General features: G+C 43.0%; 1 protein-coding gene across 6 annotated transcripts in view; it reads left to right on the forward strand.

The window, feature by feature from the left end:
* Positions 1-26,575, forward strand: part of sema6d (semaphorin 6D) — a 322,868-nt gene that overhangs the window by 256,287 nt on the left and 40,006 nt on the right. For 4 of the 6 annotated variants that reach the window (XM_080214357.1, XM_080214361.1, XM_080214360.1 and 1 more), the window contains exon 1: positions 13,103-13,267. The exons of 1 other annotated variant lie outside the window; for it this stretch is intronic. The gene's annotated coding sequence lies outside the window, so the exon portion shown is untranslated. Of the gene's footprint in view, positions 1-13,102; positions 13,268-13,711; positions 13,992-26,575 lie in introns of those variants that run through there. One more of the 6 variants, XM_080214359.1, reaches the window with a different exon arrangement.

Raw genomic sequence — 26,575 nt, forward strand, 5'->3', positions numbered from 1 at the left:
AAAAATCAGCCATGATTGAATGGCAGAGCAGGCTCGATGGGCCGAGTGGCCTAATTCTGCTCCTATGTCTTATGGTCTTATAGTAACTTCCTGGTCACCATGACTGAGAACAGCTTTCAATTCCAGATTTTTTAATTGAATTTATTGGCTGCCATTGGTGGGATTCAAAGCTGTGTTCTCCAAATATTAGCCTGGGCCTCTGGATTACTAGTCCTGTGACGTTACCAGTGTGTCACCGACTTGCCCTATTGCTACTGGTACAAAGGTGCAACAGCACGTAGTTCCTCCTCCCTCCTTGAAATCCGAACAGGATATTGGTCAACTGTTTCAAAGGGAGACTGAGGAAAGACCGGGTGGGATCAAGTTGATGGGAAAACAAGGAACTGTGTTATTTTGCAGAATATACATAACTGAACAAAAATAGTAATTCCAGATTTTTCAAAACGTTTGCAGAATACTTCCCATAACAAAAAAATCCGCAGTGATACCCCCAGTGGGAAAAGGAGGATTTACTTTAGCATATTATTTTCTTTCAAGTCAGCTATGGACTGAAAAATAAAATGACCCACTAAGTCATAATTTACATCGTTTTTTAGTCCAGGCTAACTTGAAGCTCGCTGTTAAGAAAAAAACCTTTTTCTGTCTCAGTTTTAACAACCAGTGAGAGAATCAAAGGTTTTTCAACACAGAAGGGCGATGTTTAATGGAGGCGACAGGGGTTTTGCCTCCTGGCTGGAGAGCTGGCAAGGATCCCGTGTCGCCTCTTTTAGAGCATTCACACCACATTATGTCCAAACACTGAACAGGGCAACAGCAGGCCTTCCCCAGGAGGGTTACCAGCCAATTAGAAACCTCAGCTCTTCATTGCTCAGCAGCGCCAGGGAGGTCTGGTAGCTGTGGTAATGCACCCATCTGAGGCCCTGTATTGCCCGGGGGGACACAGACAGCAGGCGAGGCAGGATCAGACTCTTTAGTGGGAACTCCCTCCCTAACAGCACCGTGAGCGTACACACAAACCTGCGAACAAGGAGCAGGAATCGTCCACTCAGCCCCTGGAGCCTGCTCGACCGTTTAATAAGATCATGACTGATGTGATAGTAACCTCAAATCTTCATCCTGCTCACTCCCCATGATCCCCTATTATCCCCTTGTTACCCAGAATTTACTCATCTCAGCCTTAAAAGTATTCAAAGACTCTGCTTTTCAGGAAGACAGTTCCAAAGACTCATGAGTGAAAGATTTTTGCCTCGTCTTCATTTTAATAGGCCACCCCTACTTTTGAACAGTGAACCCCCCCTCAATCCTCAATTCTTCCACGAGGAAACATCCTCACCTACACCACAGGGACTGCAACGACTCAAGAAGGCATCTCGCCATCACCTTCTCAAGGGCAATTAGTGATGGACAATAAATGCAGGCCTAGCCAGCAATGCCCATATCTCATGAATGAATGAGGTTGCCTTTTTAAGGGCCTCCATTAGTGGCAGGTTAGAACGGCTATTCACAAACCTTCCCACTGTGGGGTTTATCAGGTCAGAAACTGAAAAACAATTAGTCCCTCTTAATTAGATATCCCTGCCACTAAACTCACCAGTATGAAGACATTAAATTCTGCCCAATGTTTCTCAGTTGCTAAGGCAATGAAAATTTATTATTTCTAGTCAATGGGAAAATTAATCTGAGTATTTAATTAGGTAAAGGTAAAGTCATCATCGTCCCAGATGACCATAGATTGCTCTCCCCTTGATGGCGGGAGCAGGGGGGGGGGGGGGGGTGAAGAGAGGTGATTGGTGGTCATTTACCCTGAGGATCATCACACACCTCAGGCAAGGGGCAAGATTGAGAAGGCGAGGCCTTCACGAATAACCTCAGCCAGTACGGGAACTGAACCCATGCTGTTGGCATCGCTCTGCATCACTAACCAGCCGTCCGGCCAAACCAACCTGAGCTAAACTGACCCCATTTAACTGGCTATTGTCTGAAAGCATTACCTTAACTCGTGAAAATATATTTTGTTTTCAGAAGGAATGTTTTTCCTAATTTCTTACAGCAGAAAATGATCAAAATATCTCAGAAATGTAAAAGAGGCAGGTGGATTCAGGTAAACTTGCAGAGTTTAAGACTCTGGTTTACTTTTTAATCTATCAACGCCTTCATAATATTTATAGACATTGCTGCTGGCTATTGGAAAAGCCAAATTAAATGGATAGAATTAATGACAGAACATAGTTCTCTTCCTATTGAACAAATACTCTTACAGCACAGTACCTTTGAACTGTCCATGAATTAAGTTATTCTTGATGGAGGTTTCAGACTGATTTACATTGATTTTCTCCTTCCAGTGTACATTATTATTAACACATCGAACATTTAGAAATGGAAATGGCATGAAATTGATTACTTTAAGCGTTACCTCGAAATGATGGATTTTTTGCACATGAATGATTTTCTTTTCCCTCTCTGTGGGAGAATGGGGATTCTGACGATACATATTCATTTTAAATATTGATAATATTGCATGATTACAATGTTAGAGTTCTAAATAATTCTTTGTATTATTGATAACATGTTTTCTGCTCATGCTGGTTGCTTTAGGCCATCTACACAAACAGCTGAATGCATTGACAAGTACGATTTATTTTAATCAGAACACGGCCATTAGCTGCAAATCTTCCTGACGTTAAATGAACACCAGACATCCAGATTTTTATGTTCAAATTACTTTTTATTGGCAAAAAAGATGCACTTGTCTTTACCATATTCCGACAGGAATTTGAATGTCTGTGTGTGCAGGGTGCAAAGTTCAGCTGAACAGAAAGAAAACAATCTTTGGCCTTAACACAGTAGGATACCAGTGTTATTGTGTTTGTCTGAAATGCCTACCTTGGTTATGTTAGCAGTGGCACCCATCTATTTAAAATAAATAGTTTAACCTCACCACTGACAAGGTGAAAAGACGAATTTGAGACCAACTTGTATCCCACTTGTGTGATAGTTTGGAACATTATTCCACTATTGTCTGAATTGGATATCGGTGCAGGTTCTGATCTTTGTCTAGTGTTGATCTCCTTTGTGTTTTTAAAATTAATCTTCTTTGTAATATACCACAGGAGGATAAGAATGGTTCTTTTCATCATTTAAAGATAGTGTATTCTTGCCATTTAACTTTCATTGTAGTATCATAGTGGTGTCCCTACAACTGCAGAAGGAGGCCATTCAGCCCATTGAGACTGCACTGAAAACAATCCCAACCATAACCCACATATTTACCCTGTTGATCCCCCCAGCATTAAAAAGCAATTTAGCATGGCCAATCAACCTAGCCCGCACGTCTTTGGAGTGTGGGAGGAAACCGGAGCACCCGGAGGAAACCCACGCAAACATGGGGTGAATGTGCAGACTTCATAGAGAGTCACCCAAGGCTGGAATTGAAACTGTGAGACCCACAGCCCATCACTGCTACCATCTAAAAGGACAAGGGCAGCAGATTCATGGGAATGGAAGTTCCCCTCCAAGTCCCTCACCACCTGCCACAGACCCAGTCGAGCAGCCACATCCTTTAGGACTTAACTGGCTTGGTCTTTAGTGGTGCTACTGAGCCGTGCTTTATGATGAACATTGAAGGCTCCCTCTCAGATTACATTCTGTGCGTCTTGTCACCCTCCTCTCTGTGTTGTTCAGTATAAATGAGTACTGAACCATCTGCTGAGGGAGGTGTTACATGGTAATAAGGAGGCAGTTTCCTTGCTCACATTTGATCTGATGCCACAAGACTTCATGGTATCCAGTGTCAGTGTTGAGAACACCAAGAGAAACTGCCTCCCAACTGCTCACTGCTTCTGCTGTGTCACTCCTGCCAGTGGGACAGGACATACCAAGGAATGGTGATGGTGGTATCTGCGACAGTATCTGTAAGGTATGATTCCATGAGAATGACTATTTCAGGCTGTTGCTTGACTGCTCTGTGAGACAGCTCTCCAACTTTGAAGATATTAGTGAGGAGGACTCTGCAGATTTGACAGGTGATGTTGGCTACTGTCATTTCCAGTACCTAGGTTGATGCCAGGTTATCTGTCTGGTTGTTTTCCTTTTTGTATGCTTCATAGCAGTTGGATACAACTGAGAGGTTTGCTGGGCCATTTCTGAGGGCATTTAAGAGAGTAACACATTAATATGTGTCTGGATTCACAGGTAGCTAGGCCAGGTAAGGATGGCAGCTCTCCTTCCCTAAAGGACGTTAGTGAACCAGATGGTTTTTTTTGACAATCAACCAGATTTTCATTGCATTGAAATTTCACCATCTGCCATGGTGGGATTCGAACCCAGGTCCCCAGAGCCTTGCCCTAGGTCTCTGGATTACAAATCCAATGATACGCGGGTTGATGGGTTTTTGATAAGCGAGGGGATTAAGGGTTATGGGGAGAGGGCGGGAATGTGGAACTGAGCCATGACAGATCAGCCGTGATCTTATTGAATGGCGGGGCAGGCTCGAAGGGCTAGTTGGCCTACTCCTGCTCCTATTTCTTATATTCTTATGAACCTATTGATCACTAAAGCAGGGACCTGTATTTCTGGCTGTTGACTGAATCTTGGCTCATTTATACCATGGTGTTAAGAAAGCCAGTTTCTGTAAAATGATCTTAGATGAACCAGTTCCTGTGTTTGTCTTCGGGGCTTTTAGGTGATACAGCAGACTTTCATAGCACTGCAGAGGGCAGTTCTTGTCTCTTTGTTTATAAGTGCGAGGGAAGTGCTTCCCTCTGGTAAAGACCTGGTAAAGCAGCTTAAGCCACAGCACCAAACAAAGCAGAGAGACCCTATCCCTCTTGAACTTATGCCTGTAAATGTGTGTCTTGTGATGTCAGACATCTGTCTCATTAACTTCAATGTAATTTGGATTCAAAGGAAGGTCTGCACCTGGTATGGCAACAGCAATGAGGCACTTTTCCTCACAGCCGCCAGGTTCAATTCCTGCCTTGGGTGACTGACTGTCTGTGTCGAGTTTGCACATTCTCCCTGTGTCTGCGTGGGTTTCCTTCGGGTGCTGCGGTTGTCTCCCACACTCAAAACCTGTGGGTGAGGTTGATTGGCTGTGCGCAATTGACCCTTAGTGTCAGAGGGATTAGCAGGGTTGTCAGAGGGTAAATAAATGGGGTTACGGGGATAGGGCCTGGGTGGGATTGTTGTCATTGTAGGCTCAATGGGCTGAATAGCCTCCTGTAGGGATTTTAAGATTCTTGACACTTTTTGCAATGCTGCTGTAGACATGTGCTTCCCAGTTTATTGCCATCTCCTCATTTTAAAGCAGTTGTAGGGTAGTCTGTGTGATGCAGAGTGAGCACAGAGCTTGGAACATCCTGACCAAGAACAACAGTGTGCTGGCCAGCTTCTCAAAGAGGTGCCTGTACGTTCTCATGACGCCTGAGCTGGCCATTGACATATTCCGAGATGTGGAAATCAGGGGAGGTGGGACAGAGACAACTGATGTCCAAGAGATGAGTAGGACAACCTGGGCTAGGCAACGGCCTTGAGATGATGGAGGCCCAACAATAAAGCTTGGATAGTTTTTACACTCCTCTTCAAGGCATCTACTGAACTCTCCTTGAACTTTGAAAGGGATGAGTCTGGCAGCAAGTGACTCATTGGAATTCCTGTTTGGATATCATGGTGAATTAACAACCCAAATTAACGATATGAGACCTGCATCATGGGTCAGTGCTGGCACCTGAGGTCAACCTCACTTCCTGAACTAATCATAAATTAGGCACCAATTTTTCCATCGTTTGTACCTGGTATATGTCTGTGCGTTGCTGGAATTTCATCCCTAGCTTTAATGTTGCTTTTAAGTGTACTCTTCCTAAGTTTCTTCTTATCCGTATGAATTTGTTAAACAGCCTCCCAGAAGGGAAGTTGTAACATTTGCTTAAGTGCCGTCTGTAATTATACTTGTTTTCAGATTTTCCTAGCTTCATCTTAACTGTGGAAATCCACTTCCTCCCAGAAACACAAGTTAAACTGATTACATTTCGAACAACAAAATCCATTTGGGACAGAAAGAGCAGGACTTATTTATATGTTTTTTTTTTAAATGAGCAGCCATCCATGAATTAGGAAAAAAATATCATGTGAAGATTAAAACTTGGCTAAACACTTTTGTAAAGGATGAATCACATGATGTTCCAACACAGAAATAGGCCATTCAGCTTGTCAAATCTGTCTCTCCACACAAGCCGCTAAAGTATAACAAACCGTCCTGTACTTGCCTAACTTAACCCTTTTCAAAGTGCAAGTTATCATCATTGAATAGAATATCATAGAAACCCTACAATACAGAAAGAGGCCATTCGGCCCATTGAGTCTGCACCGACCACAATCCCACCCAGGCCCTACCCCGATATCCCTACATATTTACCCACTAATCTCTCTAACCTACACATCTCAGGGCTCTAATGGGCAATTTTTAGCATGGCCAATCAACCTGACCCGCACATCTTTGGACTGTGGGAGGAAACTGGAGCACCCGGAGGAAACCCACCCAGACACAGGGAGAATGTGCAAACTCCACACAGATAGAGACCCAAGCCAGGAATCGAACCTAGGTCCCTGGAGCTGTGAAGCAGCAGTGCTAACCACTGTGATACTGTGCTGTCCAGTAGCAGTTAGATCAGCCACCTTCCTGTTCCATTCCTCCTTCCTACCACCCAGGACAACATGTTGGAAAATTGTGGTCAGAACATGTGATATTTCTTGAGGTTCCCTCAAGATACTAGGATGCAACATCGGCCTGAATTTTCAGAATGGCGGGTACTCTCCAAAGATGCCCTGCCAACGCCGGCAGCCCCCATGCCACCTTACGCCCTAATGAGTGTTGATTGGCAGAAGGTGAGACCTCTGCCCCTCAGTCGGGCAGGAGTCGGAGCGCTATTCCTTCGTCACCACTCACCTGATAAAGGAGCAGCACTTTGAAAGCTCGTGATTCTAAATAATCCTGTTGGATTTTAAGCTGGTGTTGTGAGACTTCTTACTAGAATTAAATATAATCGTGAGGGAAAGGCAGGTGCGCCTGCATCGGAATCTCCCTTTGGACTGGCGCTGCCTTAAGACCCGGTGACCTCCCTCTCGATGGTAGTCATGATGGAGATGCTGGCATTGGACTGGAGTAAACACAGTAAGAATTCTCACAACACCAGGTTAAAGTCCAACAGGTTTATTTGGTAATAAACACCTCTAGCTTTCAGTCAATCAGCTCTGCGGTCTCTCCGGGCATAGTGCTCCAGTGGCCAGAAGAGGCACTGCAGGAAGCTGCCTGGCACTAATTTCCAGGAGGGAACTGGAGGACAAAGTAAGCGGCAGGAGTCCCTGGGTGAGGAGGAAAAGGCTGTAGGGCGGAGATGTGGGGGATAAACAGGGGGCTAACGGGGTCTTGGAGAATAGGCTGGGTAGAGAGGGAGGCACAGTAAGAAGACTCACAACACCAGGTTAAAGTCTAACAGGTTTATTTGGTAGTAAACACCACTAGCTTTCGGAGCACTGCTCCTTCATCAGGTGAGTGGGGAGTTCTGATCACAAACATGACATGTAAAGGCACAGAACTCCCCACTCACCTGACGAAGGAACAACACTCTGAAAGCTAGTGATGTTTACTACCAAATAAATCTGTTGGGCTTTAACCTGGAGTTGTGAGAATTCTTACAGTGCCCACACCAGTCCAACACTGGCATCCCCACATTATACTTAATTATATGTGTGTTTCCCCTACCCCTGTGTTCTATCGCCTGCCCACTGGCCTAAAATTGAGGTTTGATGGGACACGGCCTTTAAGTTGTCATTAAATGGCTACACAAGTGCTTTAGTTGGGGTGAGAACAAGCTTCCTGTCCAAGGTTCTGCTCGCATCAGCTTAAAAATGTTACCTGGCTGGGGCGGGCAGGAACCCAGAGGGATAATCTCATCCATGCAATTTTATATCCACTCCCCGCATGTCCAACACACCTCCTTCCCCCCGCCCCGTGCTCCTCAGAACCTATGGTGGGGGTGGGGGGAGCACGTAAAACTATGGTCCTTCTGTTTGAGTAATTTGTTCTGTATCTTCTCTGAGTGATAAACAGTTAGTAACTGTTCCATAACCAATCTCAGTTGTTCCATTTCGAAACCACCATCTCTGCAGAAATAAAGGCAAAGCATTGACTCGGTATTTCTCCCACTTTCTCAATCTCCACCAAAAGCATTATTGCCATATCCCTATGTTAACCATCCACTTATCCCAAAGGTGCCTGTAGAAAACCATTTTCACTTTTTTTTTCCCATTCCAGTTTAGTCTTTTCCAAAGATGTGCGGGTTACGTTAATTGGCCAGGCTAAATTGCCACTTAGTGTCGGGGGATGAGTAGGATAAATATGTGGGGTTACGGGGAATAGGGGCTGGGAGGGATTGTGGTCGGTGCAGACTCGATGGGCCGATTGCCCTCTTTCTGCGCTGTAGGGATTCTATTCTATGAAATTGCCAGCTTTATAGTTTTCCTGCATTACTCCTTCATTTTTTTTTTGAAAGATCAGTTATTCAGCAATAAATGTTATGTTTACTATTTACTATGTAGCTCACACATCTGAGAATATTCGCTCCATATGATTCAAAGTCATCAGTGAGGAAGCACCCCCCCCACACTGCTCTCTCCCAGCTTAACTGTCTTTTTTCTGTCTGCCTTTGTCTCCTCGGTTCATTTGCAACCTGTTTTATGGCCTAACATTTCCAATTAAATCCTGCCTCGCCTTTGCTTGATCTCACTATGCGGGTCACCCGCCTCTGGTGTCTCGCTGCATCTCCCCTTCACTTGTTGTACGCATGCCAGAACAAAAGAGTTCCCCCCCACCACCTCCCCCCCCCCACACACACACACACACACACACACATGCACACACCACCCCCACCCCCACCCCCTGCCCTCCGCTGCTGAAACAAAGAAGGAGACATAGTGAACATGGAACAAACTTTTTTTTCAAATGGTAACCGGAAACTAACCAGGAATAGATACTGAAGTTGATGAACTGTGTAGGTAAATCAACCTGAAGAATGGGTGGAGAAGCAAAAGGAAATCCAGTGTAATGAAAATGAGAACAGAAAAGAGTGAGTCAACATGTGGGAAGCCAAGAAAAAAGTCCAAGTGGAGAGAATAAAGACCAAATGAATGGAGAAAGAGATAACACAAATTTTGTATTCAAAGTAAATCTAAAAATCAGAGGAAGCAACTGCACAGATTAAACACAAAGGGTTTTTCCATGAATAAGAATGAGCTGGGATTTTGGTGGGCAGAGGGAGTCTTGCAGACCAGAATGTGAACCATTGGCAAATCCCCCCAGTTGCGTGAGGGAGGGAGGCCTATCAGAATCAGGCATCTCGGTGGCCAATACGAGGTGGCCTATGAAACACCCACCCACCGAGAGCTGCCTGCCAATCACGGACCAGCGGCTCCTCATGCCAGCTGTGGGAGCGATGGCTGCCAGTAATAAATGACAGCCAAGTTCCGCATACATGAGGACGGCCTCAACTGGGATTTTGGGTTCATATCACACTATCTGTAACCCCCATGACTTGCCTGGGTTTGCAAAATCTCACTGACTGTCCTGGCTGGAGACAATTCACATCTCTTCAACCTTTGCTTAACCCTCTCTCCAATCACATTGTCTGCATCTGTAAAGACTTGGTTACCTGTTATGACTCACATTCCAACCACTATCTTGTAATTGAGTTTGTGTCCATATATGCCTTGTTTGTGAACTGAACTCTTCACTCACCTAATGAAGGGGCAGTGCTCCGAAAGTTTGTGCTACCAAATAAACCTGTTGGACTTTAACTTGGTGTTGTGAGACTACTTACTGTGCCTACCCCAGTCCAACACTGGCAATGCCACATGCTAATTTATCTGCCAGAGGCCCAGATGATGGTGGGACCCGCAGACCAAAGGTGCGTGATGGCAGGATGGGGATTGAAAGGTGGAGATTGTGGGTGAGGTGGAGCACTGGAGTTAAGTGCACAGGGGTGGCTTTCAGTAGCCCTCCCCCGATACTGAGTCTGCTGATTTGGCACAGTCCCTAGCTACTAACCAGGTTTGCTCAGAGCTCTCTTCAGGGGACGACTCATGCGGCTTCCATTTTAATCCCTAAAACAGCACTAAGTTGTGTTAGGCTCAGGGATAATGGATGGTATTTGTTTCATTAATGAGTCTAATTGACATCCCTCCATTAGTAGCTGGGAATTCAGTGTCAGCCCCTTCCGCTCTCTGACTTAAAGTGGGCAAGGTTTTGCCACAATCTCATGGGAAATTGATGTGGGGCCTCTTCCATGATCAGTGGGTCAGGCCACCATTGTTCCTGCATATATTAAATCCAACCCATGGTCACCAAAGAACAGAAGATTACCTGCTAGGAGCTGGATGGAGCAATGTGAGTGGATATCGAGGGATATTGGCAATTGGCACTAGTTTAGTGGTTAAAAAGAGGGGAGTATGGACAAGTTTGACCAAAGGGCCTATTTTCATGCCGTAAACCTCTATGACTCTGAGTGGTATTGAGCTGGAGTAGCAAATGCCACACATTTATCTAAGTGACCATTCTTCCAGATCACAATAATAATTTGTTGCCACTCACTAAACTATCAGTCATCATTTTAAGAAATTCCTTTTATTTTTCTGCAATCCCCTTTGAGCCTAAAAACCACGCTCTCAGAGGGCCGGGGTGTGTCTCTGTTTTCTTAGGTGTTGTGAGCAAGTAGAAGATTTTGTCCTTTGTTCATTCATCTAACAAGACCTTTGCCAGAACATCGAATTCCAGCAATATTAACCCTACAACACTATTATAAACAAGAACAGCTTCTTCCCTGCTGCCATCAGACTTTTGAATGGACCTACCTTTTATTAAGTTGATCTTTCTCTACACCCTAGCTAAGACTGTAACACTACATTCTGCACCCTCTCCTTTCCTTCTCTATGTATGGTATGCTTTGTCTGCATACTGCGCAAGGAACAATACTTTTCACTGTAACAATAATAAATCAAATCTAAAACCAAAATTTCTTCCCCCATTTTCTCTTGACTTCTCAAGTACATAACCCCAACAATTGTACATCTGTGAAGTGCAACATGAGCACACAGCAATCTTAAGCAGATGTGAATTCTTGATGATATCTGTAGAAGGGAAAAATTGATGATCAGAAATGTCATTCAGAAAATGTGTTGTATGTCATCATGTAACTCAGTGCCCATAGTTACTTGCAACTTAAATTCAATAAAAAAAATCTGGAATTGAGAATCTACTGATGACCATGAAGCCATTGTCCATTGTCGGTTTTTCCGACAATGGACAATGGCTTCATGGTCATCAGTAGATTTACCAATGTCCTTTAGGGAAGGAAATCACCTGCCCTTATCTGCCTCCAGAGCCACAGCAATGTGGCTGACTCTCAACTGCCCTTCAAGAGTGACTACAGATGGGTAATAAATGTTGTCCAGCCAGTGACACCCATGTCCCACAAATGAGTAAAAAAAACTTCAAATCTATTAAGGTTGCTCTCTGTGATACACCAGCTAATTTGATGGGCTTAACGTGTTATTGATTCTAGAATCATTTAAGAAAGTGGAATAGCCCCGGTCCTAGCTAACTGCTGCCTTTGTCCAATATAAGACTTAATCCTGAAAATCTGATGATCTTGGAAGGCACTACGGATCCAGGCCGACATTTTCTTTGAGGTCGGTGTTTATCTTGCAATTTTCACATAACTGCTAGGCGACTTGTACTACTAGATAGGACTCTGTGCAGCACTTATTGAACATATTGCTGTTAAATAATTAACAAAGGAAATTATGTCAGCTGACTTCCATAATAAAAACGTACTTAAAATTATAGTCATTATGCATAGTGTGCAAGAGCAGAAAGCTGATCCAGAATTCTCCTTGCATGCAAACTATGGTGGCTGTTGAAATATGTGAAAACATTAGAAATCCATTTGGAAAAAAATGATTTTGAAACCATCCATGGCTTGTGAACTGATTAAGACAGAGAGTGCTGCCAACTCGGGAAGGTTACTGCCAACTTTAATGGCTTTGAGCCTGTGTGTGTGTGTGTGTGTGTGTGTGAAACAAATGGGATGTAGGAAACTAAAAACCTTAGCAATGTAGTGGGCTGTCTCAAGCTGTGACATTTGCACCAAACCTCATTCCTCACCCTGCTTCTGATACAATTTTTTTCTCTGTTAAAACCAAACAGCTAGTCATATCTAGTTAATATTCAGAAAAACTCATTATGGGGGATTTTAATTTTCATTTTTACAAAAAAAAATTGCCTGTAGCTGAGCACTAAGTAATGCTCGGTCGCTCAGAAGAAACGTTTATTACTTAAAGCTCAGTTGGAAAAGGGGTTAATGCTTCAGTTAGAAGGAAACCTTATGACTGGTGCATTAGCCTCTCAGAAGTAGCCAGTGTTTCAGTCGCTGCGCTTCTTGGCAATGGTGAACTCATCCAAGGATGGAAGAGGAGAGGGGAGAGAGAGGGGGGGGGATAGAAACAGGGTTGTTATTCATTTAGATAAACATTACACTGAGCAGTGCAGGGGGGAGTAGCTGAGATTCAATTAGGGCCAGCGCCAGTTTGCACTCTTTGGGGCAGTATATACCCCACCCCCCTCTCCTCTCCTCCCTTCCTATAAGGGGTTGCTCCTTTTACATTGTCCCTCCAGCTTATTTGACTTGCCAAAAAAATTGACAGCAATTTCTAAATTAGCATATGGTTAAAAAAGGAAAAAATCCACATTTTTAATGTGGTGACTTTAAGCTCCCCCCTTTCTCCAGCCTTACCCAAAAAACACACACAAACTCTGTTGAGGGTTTTACAGCTATAGCTTATTGGGGGGAAGGGGAGGGGGTGGCCGGGGGGCCACTAAGGGGTCACAGAGAGTTGGAGGCCCCACTGTCGGCAGACACAGGGAAAAGGAACGCCTCACATCTTGAGCTTTAGATGCTGAGGGGGTGGGACAGGCCTTGGCTGATGCAGGCTTATTGGTAGGCAGCTCGCTGCTGCTGCCTTGATGGATTGACTTCAGATGGATCGAGTTACACCATTTGCCATGCATTAGTTTGTTTTTCTCCTGGCGTGTCTCTGACTTGGAGGAGTTGAGAGAGAGAGAGAGTTTGGGAGCTTTTTGCCGTCCGGATAGTTTACCCGTGGAGAAGGGAGTTGAGAAGACAACTTTTTTGGGGGGGATATTTGACTGACACATGAGGTAAGGTGTTAAAGCTTTTTGTTCCCCCCCCCCCCCGTTCGTGCACGGAGTTAAAGCGAGAAAAAAAATGAATGCTGTTGTATCCAGAACACTGTCAGCCGGGCTCCAGTCAGTGGAGATGGGGGTTTAAAGTGTCTGCAGAAAAGGCTGTCAGTAAAGCTGCAGAAATAGCGCCTGGAAAAGGCTATTTTTACCCGGGTGTCTTCACCCAGAATGGCTTGTCCTTGGGAGTTTCTGGAAGGAGTAACGAGTAAATCAATCTCTGCTGCAATCAGACCCTTTTTTGTTGTTAAAGATACTAAATTTTGCACTGAATGTTGAACCTGGATTGTTTTCAAAGGTTTTTTTTTCCAGGGGGTGGTGGGGGGGGGATGGTGAGATACTTGGAGAGAGAGAGGTTTCTTTTTGCTGGCTGACATTTGATCACTTTTTGTGAAGATCAGAAAGGGGGCCTCAGGTCTTCCAAGTAGGCATTTTTGGGACAGTGGGCACTGGGGGCTCCCAGGTTTTTTTTGACAGCGCACAGTGCATGGTTTTACAAACTTGGAGCTGGATCAAAACAGTGCTGACCTGCCCTCCAGACTTGTGGAGGAGGAGGGGACTGAAGAACTGATGAAAAGCACTTGTGAAAGCAAACAATGGATTCTGTGAAGCTCTGCTTGGAAAGGTCCCGGTACAGCGAAAGAACCTGGCGAGCATCTGTACAGATGGCAAAAACAATGAGGTGTGCACAGTGGCGAAATATGGTACAACTTCCACAGGAATTGGCTATATTGGTAGAAATACTCTTAAAACACTACGAGCTAACAGAATTTTAGACACTACCCTTCAATAACCAGTTGAGGAGCTACAAAAATGTTTGAAACATTTTTCTTGCTGGTTTTCTCTTGGAAGGTTGTGATCTGTGGAAGTCTCTTCCCCAGGAGAGGCAGGATCACTGAATATTTTTATATTCAGTGACCCTGTGATTCAGTGATGTATTTTTACACCTGATGAAGGAACGGTGTTCCAGAAACTCATGATTCCAAATAAACCTTTAATCTGGTGTTGTGAGACTTCGTACTGTGCCCACCTCAGTCCAACGCCGGCATCTCCACATCAATATTTTTAAGGCACAGTTAGCTAGATTCTTGACTAACAAGGGAGTCGGATATTATTGGTGGGTAGGCAGGAAAGTGGCACCAAGGCCACAGTTGGATCAACCTTGATCTTATTGAATGGGAGAACAGGCTTGAAGGGGCTGAATGGCCTACTCTTTCTCATTCAGATATTTGTGAAAGTGCTTGCCTTTTCAAAAAAGGGAGGGGGGTGTTTACACTTTACCCACTATTTCTGTTTGGGATGAGCATTCCTCAGTTGGAAATAATCTGCGCCCTTCCAGTTCTGTTCCTTGATCATTCCTGAGTTTAATGGCCCCACCATCGATGGCCATATCTTCAGCTGAAATTCCCTCCGTAAATCTTTCCAGCACCTCCCTACCTTAACTTTCCTCTGCTCCTTTGTTATGAGGCGTTTTGCATTGGCCCTAATTATTGGCTCAGTGTCAGATTTTGTTTGCTAGCAGTCCTGTGAGAAGTGCCTTAGGATATTTAGCATGGTGAAGGTGCTATGCAAACACTTTGAGTACTCTGCTCCTTCTTTAACCTTTCTAATCGGAATATCACTCCACACTGGCCTACATTATGAAGTACAGGGAGCCCACGGTATATAAACTCAGAAGGCCAGGAACTGATTCTGAAGCCAACTTAACCCATTGGCACACTGATAGAAACGCATTTCCACATCACGTATCAGCTGGTTAGTGCCACAATTAACAGTGGATTTGCATATACTTCAGTACTTAACGTAAGATGCTTTACTGCTGGTACATTTGTTTTGAGTTAAGTGCTTGTTACGTGCCTTTATTAGCAATAATAACTGATGACTCAACATTTGTCACTGCAATATGATTACAGTGATCAAAGTGGGTAAAAAGTGAAGTTTTGTGAAGCTTTCAAAACTAATCTGTATAAGTTTGTACTTTTAGTCAGCGCTAACAGTTCAGCAAGCGTTCTGAAATGTTTATTGTCTTTCACGTTGGGGATGTAATATGTTAATTTGTGCTTCCTAGTGTGCAGGATTCTTTGGGGAAAAGAAAAGTTCAGGACTTTTTTGTAATCCTGTTTTCCAGCACTGTAGAAAATGTGTCGTCAAGGTCCTAGTGCCCGCTGGTGTACCTTTTCCAGAGTGGTATTTCAAGTGAACTTTGGTTCACCCTCTGTGTTTAAATAGTTGAACTGGTTGAAGGGCAGGATGAGAAAATGCATCTATTCATCCAGCTAGCATTACCTTGAATAGTTGCACGCCGTGTAACATTATGAGCCTTCTATTATTCACAACTGGCAATATCCTTAGATATAAGGAAAACTATATTTGATACCAACATGAATTATGTAGGAGAAAATATACCCATTTACAAAAAGATAATTGGCAGAGTTAGAGCCTTTATTGAACTTGCAGACATGATCTAGCAACTAATTTAGTGGAAATTATAACTTTTCCTTCTAATGAGATACATCTCAATAAAAGCGGCAAAGTACAGCATCCTACTGCAGTTAGAGGAAAATTTAAAGTTCTTACACAATTTTTAAGCAATGAACAAAGACAGAATAGTCGAAACAAAACAGACAGCAACTGGCCCAAGTGATGATCTTTGCAGCACTTAAAGGAACAATTTTTTAAAAATTAAAATGTACCCATTCTAATTCAGTTAATAAGAATGGTGCAATACACCATTCTGCCATTGTGGGCGTATATAATTTGATCAGATATTTAGTGGAGAAAAAATATAGGTAAGATACACAGCAATTTTTTTATTATTCTATGTTATTGAACATTGTTGCATCAAACAACGACATGCATTGGGAGTACATCCAAGTGTAGTGTGTCAAAATTTGCAGATGACACTACTTTGAGTGGCAGAGCAAACTGTGCAGAAGACACTGAAAGTCTGCAAAGAATGTAGATAGTTTAAGTGAATGGACAAGGATCTGGCAGATGGAGTACAATGTTGGTAAGTGTAAGGTCATCCATTTTGGTAGGAATAACAGCAAAATGGACTATTACTTAAATGGTTAAAAATGCAGCGTGCTGCTGTGCAGAGGAACCTGGGTGTCCTTGTGCATGAATCACAACGTTGGTTTGCAGGTGCAGCAGGTAATTAAGAAAGCAAATGGAATTTTGTCCTTCATTGCTAGAGGGATGGAGTTTAAGAACAGTGATGTTATGTTGCAGCTGTATAAGGTGCTGGTGAGGCCACACACATTACTCCAGATGCAGTTCAGGCCCCCTTACTTGACATAGAATATACTGGCACTGGAGGGAGTGCAGAGGAGATTCACTAGGTTGATTCTGGAGTTGAGAGGGTTGGCTTATGAGGAGAGACTGAGTAGACTTGGGCTATACTATTGGAATTCAGAAGAATGAGAGGAGATCTTATAGAAACATGTAAGATTATGAAGGGAATAGATAAGATAGAAGCAGGGAAGTTGTTTCCACTGGCGGGTGAAACTAGAACTGGGGGTCATGGCCTCAAAATAAGGGGGAGCAGATTTAGGACTGAGTTGAGGAGGAACTTCTTCACCAAAAGGATTGTGAGTCTGTGGAATTCCCTGTCCGTTGAAGCAGTTGAGGCTCCCTCATTGAATGTTTTTAAAGCAAGGATAAATACGTTTTTGAACAGTAAAGAAATTAAGAGTTATGGTGAGTGGGTGGGTAAGTGGAGCTGAGTCCACGAAAAGATCAGCCATGATCTTATTGAATGGCGGAACAGGCTCAAGAGGTCAGATGGCCTATTTCTGCTTTAGGGTACAGTTAGGATATAGGTAGTAAAATTTCAAATGAGTTGAGATTTATGGAGATCAGCTTGGAGAGCACTGGAATCGTTATCCAGAAGTAACATATACATGGACAAGACTTACAGCAGAAAATGCATGAACTTCAGCGTGGTGAAGCGTTGGTTAGCACTGCTGCCTCACAGCGCCAGGGACTCGGGTTCAATTCCCAGCTTGGATCACTGTCTGTGTGAAGTTTGCACACGGTGCTCTGGTTTCCTCCCACAGTCCAAAAGATGTGCTGGTTAGGTGGATTGGCCTTGCTAAATTGCCCCTTAATGTCAGGGGGACTAGTTCGGTTAAATGCATGGGGTTATGAGTATAGGGCCTGGGTTGTCAGTGCAGACCCAATGGGCTGAATGGCCTCCTTCGGCACTGTAGGATTCTATGATTCTAAAGAGCAAGGACCTGGAAGGGCAGATCAACTACAAAATGGACCAATTCTCCATCAAAATAGAAGTCATTAGTTCAATGTTTGTAAGAGTATAAACTTTGTGTTTCAATGCTAATATTCCCTATTTTCTCCTCTTCTTCCTTTTATCTATCTTGTCAGGTTCTAGAATGAGCCAGTCAGATGTTAACTTTTGCTTTCTGTATATTGTTATTTCTGAAGAGGGAGTTGTGCCTTGGTGATGATTGTCACTGGTGTAGTAATATAGACATCCAGGGTTACACTCAGGTTTGAATCCACCCTGGCAAAACCATTAAAACCTGGAATTAAAATTCCAATGAAGTCAATAGTCATAAAAATCCTTTAGGGAAGGAAATCCGTTGTCCTTACTTGGTCATGCCTATGCGTGACTTCTGACTCACAGTAATGCAAGTGACTCCTAAATGACATACAAAATATTCTACCTACAAAATTACCTACGAAATATCCCAATTAAGGATGGGCAATAAATGCTGGACCAGCCAGTGACACCCACATCCAGTGAATAAAAAAAAGAAATAAGTTGTTCAAAAGCATCCAAAAGGATGTTTGTTTAGTTGCTTCAATTACTCCATACCCGTATAGATCTTTATGGAGATCTATATCTATGCATCCATAGTTTACGAATGCATCCATGCATTAGTCATATCCTGCACAGATCAAGGCTTGCATAAGTGAGCTACTTTATCTTGTGTAGATATTTGGGTATTTTTCATTGAGAAAGTGTACGTATTAAATTCTCTTTCACGTTGAAACAGATCTAGGGTCAAAATTTGTCAGTAGGCATCTAAAAGTAAATGTGTTCAAGACTGGGTTTCTGCTCCTCTTCAGGTCACACCAGGATTTGATTTATTTGTTGTCACATGTATTAACATACAGTGAAAGTATTGTTTTGTGCGCGCTATACAGACAAAACATACCGTTCATAGAGAAGGAAATGAGAGAGTGCAGAGCGTGGTGTTACAGTCACAGCTAGGGTGTTAGAATGAAGTTTTAAAAGCATAGAACGGGAGTAAAATATAGAATTAGAAGGTATGCTGGGCACAGCTTGCGAGAAGTCGCCTCGCTCCGTCGCCATCTTGAAAATATTCTAGAATCCCTAAAGTACAGAAGGAGGCCATTTGCCCCATCATGTCTGCACCGACTACAATGACCCCCAGGCCCCATCCCCATAACTCTACTTTCTTTTACCCTACTAAGCCCCTGACACTAATGGGCAACTCACTGTGGCCAATCAACCTAACCCGCACATCTTTGCAGTGTGAGAAGAAACCAGAGCAACCGGAGGAAACCCACGCAGACACGGGGAGAATATGCAAACTCCACTCAGACAGTGACCCAAGCTGGGAATTGAACCCAGGACCGTGGCACTGTGACGCAGCAGTGCTAACCACTGTGCCACCATGCCACCCTATATACATTGGCAAACTCTCGCTGCAGTGTGGTTCTCCTTTGTCACTGAGCAGTGAAAAAGGCAAAAGTTGCTGATTTGGATAGTGTATCAATATTGAGCACAATGATATTGATGCTAATTAGGACTGTAAACCATTAACATAGAACACTACAGCACAAACAGGCCCTTCGGCCCACGAGTTGCACCTATCACATCAACACCTACCAATCTATAGACCTATCTATAACCCCCAATCCCATAAAACCCCATATACTCATCCAGAAGTCTTTTAAAAGACCCCAGCGAGTTCGCCTCCACCACCACTGACGGCAGCCAATTCCATTCACTCACCACCCTCTAAGTGCAAAACTTACCCCTAACATCACTTCTGTACTTTCCTCCCCGCACCTTAAATCTGTGTCCTCTCATAGCGACAATTTCAACCCGGGGAAATAGCCTCTGAGAATCCACCCTATCTATTCCTCTCAACATTTTGTAAACCTCTATCAGGTCGCCTCTCAACCTTCGTCTTTCCAGGGAAAAGAGACCCAGCTCCCTCAACCTAACTTCATAAGGCATGCCTCCCAGTCCAGGCAACATCCAGGTTAAAATCCAACTCCTACCTGAAACTTAGACTTGAGGGTTTTTACAGGAGGCAGATCTCAAAAATATTTGTCAAACAATCGAGAGAAGTGGAATCTGAATTGAGAGGAAGGGGACAGAGAGACTTTCCTCACTTTATTATTTTGAAAAGTCCAGTTCGGAACAATATCAGCCATACCTGTGAAAGGTATCTGCTCATCCAATTGTAGGTGGTTAATCTTTAATGAAAAATTAAGTTTCAATTGCCGTTCTTGTCTGTCCTGATGAGTGCGTGATGAAAAGCTTGAACAATATGTCTCTTTTATCAAACCCACTTTCGATTCCTGGCTTGGGTCACTGTCTGTACGGAGTCTGCATATTCTCCTTGTGTCTCCATGGGTTTCCTCTGGGTGCTCAGGTTTCCTCCAACAGTCCAGGAGACGTGCTGGTTAGGTGCATTGGCGAAGCTAAATTCTGCCTGTGTACCGGAAAGCGCCCGAGTGTGGTGACTAGGAGATTTTCACAGCAATTTCATTGCAGCGTTAATGTAATTCTACATGTGACACAAATAAATAAACATTAAAAAGTTTTCCGCAATACTGGAGTTCTGGCTACATATATTCATACACAGCCTGCAAAAGACTATGAAAAGGGGAATTTGTTATAAATCTTGAAGGAAACATATCCTTATTGAATCTTGGAAAATAATTTCTGCGATTAAACCTTTTAATTTGTTCCTCATTCATGGTACAATTAACACCATGAGTGACTGCAATTTTGAAGCAACATCCTACTCTGGAAAATGGTGTTCGTACCAGGTAACTGCCGGGAAGAAGGAACTATTAAACTAAACTTCATAAATTCAAGTACGGAAAATTTTTCTTTCTTCACAGTCAATAAACATACAATTTAAAATTAGCTGCCGTAATTTCCTTTTGATAAAACCACATTTGTATACAGACTTGGGAAGGCACGGTTTTCCCAGAAATCGACAAAGGGCGGGAAAACCAGCATTGGATTTCTTCGCCATATGGTCCATCAAGTAGAACAAAAAATCAACTCAGTGTGGGGGGGGGGCGTTCCCACAAAGTATTGTTGGTGGCACGGCCTCAGATCCGCCCATCCCACCAGCAATATCGCAACTCGAGGATTGGGGCACCATTTTTAAATACCATCCCAGGCCAAAGGAGTTCAGCCTGGAACCTCCCACTGACATTACCCCCTAGCACTACCCAGCCAATATAAGGGGCAGTGCCTGGGCATGACCTTCTCCCAACTGACCGATGCACCTTCCTGAGCCAGATGCACACCTTGGGAGACCAGTCTGAGATTCATGCAATTTTACCGCCATGCTGATGTGTATGAATTTTCTGATTTTGGGGGGTGGGGAGGGGATGTCTAAGGAGTTATCTGATTATGACGTGTTAACAAATGTGAATCATGTTCCCGACTTGAATGTCAGAAAAACATTACTCCATTACTGATGCGAGGGGAGACAATCATGTTTACATCAACATAAAATACGATTTGTCTGTTCTTGCTATATTTTCTGCTCACTCTGCTAAACCCAGCCAAAATCTTGAACAAAAATGAAAAAATCTATTTGCAGGTTGAGTCATTTTGATATATCCCATTAATGTTACAAAGGTGACCTACCACGCTAAAAATAAATCTAAAATTCTCTCTAAATTTCATTAGTTATTTATCTTCTTGCTTGTTTTGCTTAGCCCTTTGCTTAGGTGGCAGAGTGGTTCAGCACTGCTGCCTCACAGCACCAGGGACCCGGGTTCGATTTTTGGCTTGGGCCACTATATGTGTGAGTCTGCATGTTCTTCCGGTGTCTGCGTGGGTTTTCTCCGGGTGCTCCAGTTTCCTTCCACAGTCCAAAGATTTGTTGGTTGGTGCATTGACCATGCTAAATTCTCTTCAGTGTACCTGAAGAGGTACCAGAATTTGGCAACAAGGAGATTTTCACAGTAATTTCACTGCAGTGTAAATGTAAGCCTACTTGTGACAATAATAAAATATGACAAATAAACTGTCTCGTGCATTATCTCCTCAATTGGGAGAGGAACCAGGAAGATAATGGGGTTCCCCGCGTGTCCTGTAACTGCTAGTTTGAAATCAACTGCTAACATGTGCTATGTGGCTAATCTTAAAATTCATCTCTTTCAATCCTATTACAAGATGGAATGAAAATATTTGAAGTCACACTAATTTGCACCTATACCAAACTTTCTGGAACAGGAAATCTCTTTAAATTGGTGTCGGTAATTCTTTCATCCTTGAGGAAGGTCTCAGAATAATTTCACTGGTGTGTAACACTACATTCTGTGGTGAAAATATATGGAATAATTTTACGAGTGCAGGCGTTAAAATTAGTGAAAAAGCAAATTCAAGGCAGGTCACATTACAAATTTCTGTAACACTCAATAAACACTGGGAACAATCTACCTGAATGAAAGATTAGAGATTGGTTCAAACTGCAAATGGATGTTGGCAGTACCAGAAAGGCAAGCCTGATAGGGCAATTGTCCATTACTAATCCTTGACCAGTGTTCCTCATGTCTTTAGTTGTGAGTTGAGTTCACTTCTCCTTTCTTATCAAATAATACTAAATGCGAATCATGCCAGTAAGATTTCCAAGTTTGTTATTTAAATCACTTGGGATTGCATTTTTCAATGACTCTCATGTTTTAACACATTTGCCTCGTTCCTCCAAATGCCTATAAGACTCATTTTCTCTATGGCATTTGTTAATTGTCACTAATGCAAGCTCCATAGTCCAACAGGCTTGACATACCTTGAGTAATAGATTGGCCTCACCTGATCATCAGTACATATTCATGCCTCATTTAGCTTGTTCAAGTTACTGATTACCTTTCTTTGCTCTGACTACAGAACTTAAGTTTCTCTGATCTTTCCTCATTGTTCCCTCCTTTTACAATGATAGACAGAGCAAATAATTCTGCCTGTTTTGGGTTTACACAGAATGGCCTGGTTCTGTGCCATTCATTCAGCCCAATGAGTCCATGCAAGCATTTATGTTCCATTCGAGCTTCAGTCCATCTTTTCTCATCAAAATCTACCATCATATTTCCCTTCTCTCTCATGTGCTTGTCTAGCTTCCGCTTAAATGCATCTGTAACATTTGTTTCAACCACACTCAGTTCCACCTTGTCACCACTCTTTGGAGAAGGAGTTTTTTCTGAATTCCCTGTTGCATTCGTGATGATATGTTGAAGTCTCTGCTTATGTTGTTTCCTACAAGAGGAAATATTCTCTGCATCCACTCTTATCAAAACCTTTCATAACTTTAAAACCAATTAGATCACGCCTGAGTCTTTTTATGAGAGAAAAGAGACCCAGACTGGCAATTCTTTCCAGATGTGAATAATTTGATTTATTATTGTCAAATGTATTGGTATACAGTGAAAAGTATTGTTTCTTGCACGCTATAGAGCAAAGCATACCACATAGAAGGAAAGGAGAGGGTGCAGAATGTATATGTTACAGTCATAGCTAGGGTGTAGAGAAAGATCAACTTAATGCGAGGTAGATCTTTTCAAAGGTCTGACAGCAGCAAGGAAGAAGCTGTTCTTAAGTTAGTTGGTACGTGTCTTCAGACTTCTGTATCTTTTTCCCGACAGAAGAAGGTGGAAGAGAGAACGTCTTGGGTGTGTGGGACCCTTAACTATGCTGGCTGCTTGTGTCAGTGGGTGGGAGGCTGGTTTGGGTAACTATAACCAAACATTTCCGGTATCATCGTTATGAATCCTCCCTACACTCTCCAGTAACCCTCTATCCTTTTAAAGGGTGGCCAGAACTGCATGCACGAATCAGTGTGTTGTACTGGAGTCTTGCATCTTGTTTTTATCTTGGGAAAGCTGAAGTTAAGTCCTAGCTGTCCTCTGTTATGACTTGGCTCCAGTCTTGTGCTGAAGTAAGATTTGGTGAAGAGAAGAGGAATAGTTGGTGGTTGAGGAGAAACAGAATAAAAGCAAATTACTGCATATGCTGGAAAAGCTCAGCAGGTCTGGCAGCATCTGTAAGGAGAGAAAAGAGCTGATGTTTTGAGTCCAGTGACACTTGGTCAAAGCTTTGTGGCAAGCATCCGTTAATGTCACCAGTAAGCTTTCACCATTGCTCAATGGAAAATCTAGCCAGTGGTGTATACTTTCCTTTGTTAGCTCTCAATTCTATTTCAGGCAAAAGACATTAAAACTTAGATAAGCTGTAAAGTATATTAGGATAAGTGCACTTGTTTTTTTTTGCTTATTTTATTAATACGATAATTGAATTCTGGCAGTAATATGACACTCCTTAGGAAGGACAGTGAAACTCATGTTTGTTCCAATTGATGGTCGTTTCATCGTATACCAACAGTTGCTGACCTTTATTATTGGACATTGTTTGGCTTTTTGGCCAGGGCAAGGGATGTAGAGATAAATTACTTCTACAAGGAGTCATTTTTTATATCTTAGAAGTCAAGCAAGGTCTAAAGTGTCTTAAACCCAGAGTAAAGTAACTGGTCAGGTTGGCAAATAAAAAAACACAATGACATTGAATTGTAGACGGATGCAGCACAGGAGTCCGTTTGGTCCATCATGCCTGGCTTTTTGGTACAGCCTTCCAGTAAAGCCCAACATGCTGCAATTTCATTTTCCCTTCATGTATTCATCCAGCACTTTATTGAATGTAACTGAATTAGTTTCCACCACTCTTTCAGACGGCGCCTCCCAGATCACAAAAAGCAACGTGTGTTTGAAAAGAAGTCTCCTAATTGTCTGTGACCTGTAAAGTTAAATAATTTTTGCTGCATCTTCAATGTTTAAATAAATTAGTACAAAAAAGTGCATATGTAGAAGATCAATGTGAAGTTCACTCCCACGCTGCATTAATTTGGTGGTTTCCAAATTCTGTCTCTCAAAATAATGGAGATTAAATGAGATTTAAGCCTCGTTCTCAATTTTCTTTGACAGTTTTCAGTTATGAAGCAACAATAAACTGGATTGCTTTTCCAAGTGCAGAGATAATTTAATAGTATTTTCGATTAGTTTTGATGTTAGGCTGTGCTCCCCGACCCAGAGCAAACCTGTATTGAAAATCAACACCCTACAATATGGATGTTTTGGTTCAAGTTGCCCATTTTCTGCGTTACTGACCTGTGAACGCTCCTGTCTCCGATAGTATACACTACCTTCAATTGCCAGTTGTCCAGGATGAATGGACTAGAAAGTTGTTAATGCAAAAAAAGCTGCCTGGGTCTTAAATGTGTCAAACATCTTCACTGAAATGATTCAAGGCAAACAGCCATGTTTCCGCACAAATTCAATATTTGCAGGACCAGAATCAGATTGGAATGGCCCACTGCATTTCCTGTGTTTATTTTTTTTTCAACTGGATTTCTTCACTTTTTTTGTGTTAATTAACAAAGATTAGCATTTTAATAGACATAAAGTGAACTTCTACCATTCTGTGCAGTCCGACACTCTGTGTAGATCATCCATCATCCTGTCCATGGCCACAACAGGCTACTGGCTCCGGAATCATTTCGAACCACACAAAGATCGTCTGACTGTGAACAGCACAGCTGGCTACAGCTATTTGTTCCTTCCAGACCACTGGCTGCATTGTCCGGCTATAGTAACCAAAGTTAACATCCAGAACATGAAGTGTCTTTTGTCCATCAGGCCTCGCCTTGCAGTGATCCAGTTTAATGGTCGCACCTGCAGGCTGGTTTTGTCAGTATATACAATCAATGGCTAATCCTGGCATCTTCCAATTGTAGATTGTCAATACCTGGGGAACACTCGGAGGTGGTTAAGGGTGATTGCTGTCGAACCTTTTTGTTTTCAGTTCAAGACTAGGAGCTATTGATGCTGCAAACGTCCACAAATTTTATTTTTGGCTAAATGTGTGACCATGTTTTAAAACCCTTTTGAGCCTAGTTGATAAACTAGTCAAAAGCTGTACAAAAGAATTGCAAACAAATGTAGAATTATGCCCAGTTTTCCTCTGTATTGCTCATGAGACAGTCACAGGATAAGAGTGTGTTTTGCTTTCAGTCTGCGTGGGGTGAATGGAGCAAAGTGGAGGGGAGCCAGGCAGTGAAATACAGCAGCAGGAGGTTGTTAAGGAATCTCACACATTCGGAAAGGCAGTGTCAGGAAGCACAGCACGTTTGGGGTGGCAGAGAGGGGGTAGAAGGAGGGGAGTGGGAGGGGAGGGGTGGGATGGGGTGGGGTTGGGGGAGAGGCAGGAGGGAAAACAGAACAGAGCCCGGGAACAGTTCCCAATTTCACCATTAATGCCACCAAAACTTACAGAGAAGCACAGGCTTGCTTCTTTTATCAGATTGAGGACACCACAATCTGGACCACACTTTTTGACTTGAAGTTGATTTGTTCCCGTCAGCTGAGAAAAGGTTTGTCCGTGTTGTAAATTGCCGTGCTTTTTCAAAGCAGCGCGTTTCTTTTGTTGAGATTTAGCAGCAAGAGGGACCATTTCATTATGTCATGTTTACCCGTGGACCCTATCATCGAGTGGTGTTGAATCATTCTAATTAGCAAACCAGAGATACATAGAGCAGACTGGCAGGACTCAAGTCCTGGGTTAGCTGTGACGAGGGGGGGAATCCATTGACTCTGTCTACGCTTCCCACTGCCTCAGAAAAACAGCCAGCATAATCCAGGACGCCACACACCCCGGACATTCTCTCTTCCACCACCTTCTGTCAGGAAAAAGATACAAAAGCTTGAGATCATGTACCAACCGACTCAACTGACAGCTTTTTCCCTGCTGCTGTCAGACTTTTGAATGGACTTACCTTGCATTAAGCTGATCTTTATCTGCACCCTAACTATGACTGCAATAGTATATTCAGCACACTCTCCTCTCCTTCTCTCCTATGTGCTCTATGAATGGTATGTTTTGTCTGTATTGTGTGCGAGAAACAATACTTTTCATTGTGTACCAATACATGGGACAATAATAAATCAAATCAAAAAAACTTCTGGAAGCTTCTTCAG

Source organism: Carcharhinus amblyrhynchos, chromosome 28 (genome assembly GCF_965287045.1).
Source record: "Carcharhinus amblyrhynchos chromosome 28, sCarAmb.v2.hapA, whole genome shotgun sequence".
Lineage (NCBI taxonomy): Eukaryota > Metazoa > Chordata > Chondrichthyes > Carcharhiniformes > Carcharhinidae > Carcharhinus > Carcharhinus amblyrhynchos.